The sequence below is a fragment of the Antechinus flavipes genome, chromosome 2, assembly GCF_016432865.1.
Source record: "Antechinus flavipes isolate AdamAnt ecotype Samford, QLD, Australia chromosome 2, AdamAnt_v2, whole genome shotgun sequence".
Lineage (NCBI taxonomy): Eukaryota > Metazoa > Chordata > Mammalia > Dasyuromorphia > Dasyuridae > Antechinus > Antechinus flavipes.
In genome coordinates, this window is record NC_067399.1 from 536734304 (window position 1) to 536741679 (window position 7376).

Below are 7376 nucleotides of genomic sequence, written 5' to 3' on the forward strand. Positions count from 1 at the left end.
TTGTTGAACGACCATTTTTTTTCTCATTCAAAATTATAGGTAATTTTGCTAATTGTAGAAGTCTTAAGAACTCTGATTGATACAATAGACAACCATGCTTCCAGAGGACTGATAATTTAGAAGGCTGACAGAGAAGTGATAGACTAGGTATCTAGAGTGAAATATGCATGATTGGTCATGGTCAACATGGCGTTATATTTGCTTGATTGTACATATTTATTATAGGGAAACTTTTTTTCAGTTAGGGTGGAAATAAGATGTGGAAAAGCCAAATAATGCCTATCAATTTAAAAATGCAAATTGACTTTCTGACTTATAAACCATAAATCATCTGGCAATATAAATGAGTAATAAAAATAGCTATGCACTTTGACCTAATAATCTCATTATCAGAAATATATTCCAAGCAAGCACCTAAAAAGAAAAAAAATACTAATAGAAAGAGCTATTGCTAGTGTAATAGGGAATGGAGTTAGAAGTAATGCAAACATAATTATCAGAAAATTTACAAATTTATGCTCTCTAAGCTATTACTCAGGTAATGTGTAATGGAGTTTGAAGAAGTCATGCAACTATAACCATTGGGTTCACTGCAGATGCATACTCTCTAAAAGCATCTGGACTCTCAGGAAAACATAGTAATTCTTTTATTTATCCCTAATCTTCTCTCCTTAAGCTTCCTACACCACTCTCTACAGTTGTAAACATTACTTCTTACTTTAGTGAGAAAATTGAGGTTATTCAAGTGAGTCCACTCTTTCCTCCCTCCAGTCTATATCTCCAAACTCCTTAACATTATCCCTATTCTCTTTTCCTTTTCTGCAGTTTTTGGTTCAAAGGTAGCTTTTCTCCTTGCTAAAACCAGCCCCTGAAATGTATTCTTTATCACATCTCCTTCCAGTGTCTTACCCAACTCCTCCTTCTTCACCTTACATGTTCAATCAGTCTCTATACATTTCTTGTAGGTACTAAAGACTACCATCCTACTTCAGCCCTTCTTGCCCAGACGATCATAATAGAAGCCTAATTGGTCTTTATTTCTTAAAATTACACTCTATAAGCCATTTCCCAAATTGTTGCCCAAATTATTTTCCTAAAGTGCAGGTCGGATCATGTAACACCTCTACTTGGAAACTCCAATGGCTCCCTGTCACTTATAGGATCAAACAGACGCTCATCTCTTAAAGCCTTTCCCTACAACCTAGTCCCACTCTACATTTCCATCTCTATACCTACTACCCTCTGCATGGAGTTGCTAGGTGGTACAGTGCATAAAGTGCTGGGCCAAGAATAAGGCAGTCTTACTTATAAGCTAAAATCCAGCCTCCAATACCTACTAATTGTGTGGTGAGCTTAGGCAAGTCATTTGTCTGCCTCAGTTTGCTCATCTGTAGAATGAGCTAGATAAGGAAATCAAAAACTACTCCAGTATCTTTGCAAATAAACATCAAATAACATCTGTCTCAAATAAGGTCATGAAGAATAAACATATTCATGTCAGACATGATTGAAAAACTCTTTTGCAACTGCAATCTAGGTAAACCTGTTTTCTTCCTATTCTCCATACATGACACCCCATCTTCCATTTCCTTACCTTTTATGCTACATTTTTATTAATGCCTGGAATTCACTCTTTCCTCACTTCTGTCTCTTAAGATCATTTGTTATTTTCAAAATTCAACTTAAACACCATTTTTCATATGATCACCCAACTGCTAGTGCCCTCCCCAACCAAATACTTTGTAGGCATCTAGTAGTATTTAATCAATATATAATTTAATCAATTTGTATGTAGATATTTATAGCTTAAGAGATAAAGGGAAATAGAGACAAACAGGGAGAGACAAATGACGAAGGGGAGACAGAAGAAAGAGAGAGGGGGGAGCAGAAGAGTAGACAATGACAAAGATAGTAAGAAAGATTGTCAGATTTGAGTTTTAGGAAAGTCAGAGTATATAATAAAGAAGAATAATATGAGATAAATCTGGGAAGACTGGGTAAAAGTCAGATTGGGAAGGACTTTAAATGTCAGAATAGTTTATATTTTATCCTACAGACAAAAAGAAGGTACTGAGATTTTTTTTGAGGAGTGATATTTTCTCATTTTTGACAGCTCTGTGGAGGATGGTTTAGACAGAAGAAATGCTGGAGGAAAGGAGGCTATTTAGGAGACTATTATAATAATCCAGGTAAAGGGTAATGAGGACTTGAAGTAGGGTGATAGCAATTTAAATGCTTAGAGAAGAAGAGATGCTAAAAACATTGTGGAGGTAAAATCAAAACTTGAAAATTAATGATAAGTAGCATCTATCTAAAACCAAAAATAAACATTTTCCGTAATGGACATAAGCCAGAAGCCTACCCAATAAGATAAGATGTGAAGCAAGGATGTCCATTGTCACTATAATTCAACACTATTCTAGAAATGTCCAGTATAGCAATAAGACAAGAAAAAAATTGGAGGAATAAAAACCACAGGCAATGAAGAAACCAAATTATCACTCATTTTAGGTAAAATGATAGTATACTTAGAGAACTCTAGAGAATCAATTTTAAAAACTAGTTGAAATAATGAACAACTTTAGAAAAGTTATATGATATATAAAATAAATACACATAGATCATCAGCATTTTTATATACTACTAGAAAAAAAATTCAGTAGTAAAAGATAGAAAGAGAAAATTACATTTAAAACAACTGCATACAATATAAAATACTTGACAGACTATCTGCCAAGACAAAGCCAGGACTATATACACACAAGTACAAAATACCTTTTATGTAAATAAAGATAGATCTACAAATGGAGAAATATTAATTGCTCATGGGCAAGCTAGGCTGATATGATAAAAGTGACAATTTTACCTAAGTTAACTTTTTAATTCAGTGCTATACCAATCAATCTACCAAAGAATTATTTTTATAGAGCTGAAAAGTTAATAACAACATTCATCTTTAAAAACAAAAGGTCAAGAATATAAAGGGTGTAGAGGGTGGAACTTTGGAGAAGAATATTTGAAACAAGGTGTTAACTCAGTGGAATTGATGAGATGATGGTTCTCTAGTATACATATACTTAGTACTTAGTATGGTGATGTAATGGTTCTCTAGTTCACACATAATCAATATGCTGTAATGATGTAATTACAATTAGGCATATAAGGGCTAAGAAAGACTGGAAGACAGACATTCTATCTTTAACCAACCTCGTGATGGCTCTCATGTCTCCTGCCTCCTGCACTACAGGGAGACTGGCATTCTGCTGGAGGAGGAGACTGGGTCAGACTGTGACAGACACAGATTGTGAAGGGGACAATAAAGACTTTGGACTTTATTCCTGACTATTCTCTGGTGATTATTCTGCTGAGACCAAGGCTAGTTCCAAGACCCTCCAGACAGCTACTCCGGATATTACAAAAGGGAATCAATTTTAAAATGTAAAAGAAGATACATTAGCAGTATCAGATTTTGAACTATATTACAAGGAAATAATGATGAAAAACAGTTGGGTACTGGCTAAGAAACAGAGTAGTACATCATAGAGTATATTAGATACACGAAACACTGTAGTAAATGACTATTTAATGTAGTATTTGATAAACCTAAAGATCTAAGCTTTGGAGACAAGAACTCATAATTTTGGGGAAAAAAACTTGAGGGAAAAACTGCAAAGAACGTTGGTAGAAACGATGCATAAACTATTATCTCACATCATATTCCAAGACAAGGTAAAATAGATAAATGGTATAAACATAAAGGGTAAAATCATAAGTAAATTAGGGAAGCACAGGAAAATGTATCTGTCAGATATATGGATAGGGGAAGACCTTATGGCCAGACAAAGATAGAGAGAATCATGGGAAGTAAAATGAAATTATAAAGATTTTGCCTAGATAAAACGAATGCAGCCAAAATTAGAAGGAAAATAGGAAACTAGAGAACAAATTTAAAACAAGTTTTTCTGATGAAGGCCTAATTTCTCAAATATATGAGGAACTGAGCTAAATTTTAAAAATTATGAGTCATTCCCCAGTTGACAATTGGTCAAGGTTATGAACAGGCAGTTTTCAGAAGAAGAAATCAATAATCACATTTTTTAAATGTTCAAAATAACTATTTATTAGGTAAATGTAATTTAAAACAACTCAGAGATACCATCTCACACTTATCAAATTGTCTAACATGACAGAAAAGGTAAGTGAAAAATGCTAGTAGTGGTGGTGGGGAAATTGGGACATGAATGCACTATTGGTGAAGTTGTGAACTTGTTTAAACATTATGAAGAACAATTTGGAACTGTGTCAAAAGGGTTATACAACTGTGTATAACCTTTGACCCCAAAATACCTCTAGTAGATCTATATTCTAAAGAGATCAAAAAAGGGAAAAGAATGTATTTATACAAAAATAGTTATAACAACTCTTCATGGTGGCAAAGAATTAGAATTTGATGATACTGGTGTCAAAGAACTGGATTTGATTCCATTAACTATGGAATGACTAAACAAATGGTGCTATATGATTGTGATAGAATACAGTTGTGCTATAAGAAATGACAAACAAAATGGTTTCAGAAAAACCTGGAAAGACTGACAGGAAGTTAGGCAAAGTGAAGTGAGCACAACCAAGAGAACATTGCATTGAGTAACTGCAATATTGTAAGAACGATTTATGTGAAAGACTGTTACTCTGATTACAATGATCCAAGACAATTCTAAAGAACCCATGATAAAAAAGGCTATCTGTCTCCAGAGAGAGAAGTGATGCATTCTGACTATAGATTGAAGCAGACATTTTTTTAATAATAGCTTTTTATTTTCAAAATATTTGCAAAGGGGGCATCTAGGTGGTGCAGTGGATGGAGCACCAGCTCTGAAGTCAGGAGGACCTGAGTTCAAATCTAGTCTCAGATACTTAACAATTCCTAGCTGTGTGACCCTGGGCAAGTCACCTAACCCCAATTACCTCAGCCCCCCTAAAAAAAATATATATATATATATACACATATATATGTTTTCAACATTATATATGTATATATATATGTTTTCAACATTATATATGTATATATATATGTTTTCAACATTATATATGTTTTCAACATTATATATGTATATATAATGTTGAAAATTTGAGTTCCAAATTTTTCTTCCTCCCTTCTCCCCAACCCCTTTCTTAGACAGCAAGTAATGCAATAGATGTTAAACGTGTGCAATTCTTCTATACATATTTCCACACTTGAAATTGCATTTAAAAATGAAAAAAAAAATGAGAATGAAAATAAAAAGCAATCAAACAAAAAGGGAAAAGGTGAAAATACATTGTTGTGAGCCACATTCAGTCCTCATAGTCCTGTTTCTGGATGCAGATGGCTCTCTCCATCACAAGTCTATTGGAATTGGACTGAATTATCTCACTGTGGAAAAGAGTCAAGTTCATCAGAGTTGATCATTGCATAATCTTGTTGCTGTGTACAGTGTTCTCTTGGTTCTACTCACTTCACTTAGTATCAGTTCATGCAGTCTCTCAAGTTCTTCCAGAAATCATCCTGCTGATTGTTTTTTATAGAACAATGATATTCCATTATATCCATATACCTTAACTTAGTCATTCCCCAACAGATGAGTGTCCACTCAAGTTTCCAGTTCCTTGCCACTATAAAAATGGCCGCTACAAACATTTTTGCATATGTGGGTCCTTTTTTATGGGATACAGACCCATCAGAGACGCTGCTGGATCAGAGGGTAGGCACAGTTGGACATAGTACCAAATTGCTCTCCAGAATGATTGGATCAGTTCACAACTCTATCAACAATGTATTAGTGTCCTAGTTTTCCCACATCCCCTCCAACATTTATCATTATCTTTCCCTGAAATCTTAGCCAATCTAAGATGTGTGAGGTGATACCTCAGAGTTGTTTTAATTTACATTTCTCTGATCAATAGTAATTTAGGGCATTTTGTCATATAAGTAGAATTGGTTTTAATTTCTTCATCTGGAAATCAACTATTCATATCCTTTAACCATTTATCAATTGGAGAATGCTTTGTAGTCTTATGAGTCAATTCCCTATATTTTAGAAAAGAGCCCTTTATCAGAACCCTTGAGTACAAAAATTTTTCGGTGGTTTTATGCATCCCTTCTAATCTTGTCTGCATTGATTCTGTTTGCACAAAACTTTTAACTTAATATAATTAAAATTGTTTATTTGGTATTTCATAATGTATTCTAGTTCTTCTTTGGCCATAAATTCCTTGCTTCTACACAGATCTAAAATGTACATTATTCTTTGTTCTTCTAATTTGAAGAATACTTTTTAAACTTTATTTTTCTTGGGTTTGTGTGTGTATTTGCATGTATGTATGTTTTCTTTTTTAACATTGTTAATGTGGAAATATGTTCTACTTGACTTTATAGATATAATATATTGTTTATTTTCTCAAGGAGTGAAAGGGAGAAAACTTGGAATTTTATTTTGGTAAAATGTCAGGTTTTTAATGTTTCAATCAAATACAATTAAGTTGAAATACAAATTAGAAATATAATACACTCTTTGGTGCTATTGGTTTGGAACAAATAAAATAGTATCCCTTTCCCTTGGGTTTTCTGCAAATGTAGTGTTTACTGAACATCAGTTTTTATGTAAATTAAATTAGCCTTAACCCTAGAAAATCTTATATATAGTAGCAGATTTTAAGTTGGTGTGGATTTTTCATACCAAGAAATTTATCAAAATTGCAAGTACATTTATGTGGTATTTGATCTTTCCAAAATATTGTACACCTGGCAAGAAGTCATATAGTATAACTTCAAGTATTTAGAAGCACTGATGAACAAGAACTATATTTTGACACTGGGAAAGAAAATGTTGATACTAGTGTAAGATATTCATTCTTAAATTTTTTGCAACTTCTTATATAGTTGTAAAAAGTGAAATAATTTTATATTGTTAATTTACCAGAAACAAGCTCTTTAATATTAATATTAAACTGTGCAAAGAATATTTTGGTATTAATAAATCTCAGTAAATCAGTACAAATAGTTTGTATTGAGTAAAAGAATAGGATTCTTCTGCTTTCATAGCTATTACTGTTGGAACTCAAAATTTTAAAAAAGGAATATTAATGTTTAAACTATATCTGTCTTGCTATCTTAGGAATGGGGGGAGGGAGTAAAAGGGAGAAAAATTTGGAATTTGGTTTTGCAAAGGTAAATGTTGAAAACTATCTTTGCAGGTATTGGGAAAAATAAAATACTATTTTGAAAAAAAAAAGGAAAAGATAAATGTTAAAAAATGAATATTAAAATATATTGTACATGTAGTTGGGAACTATTTAATGAAATAAATTAAAACAGTAAAATCCTATCACAGGAAGTT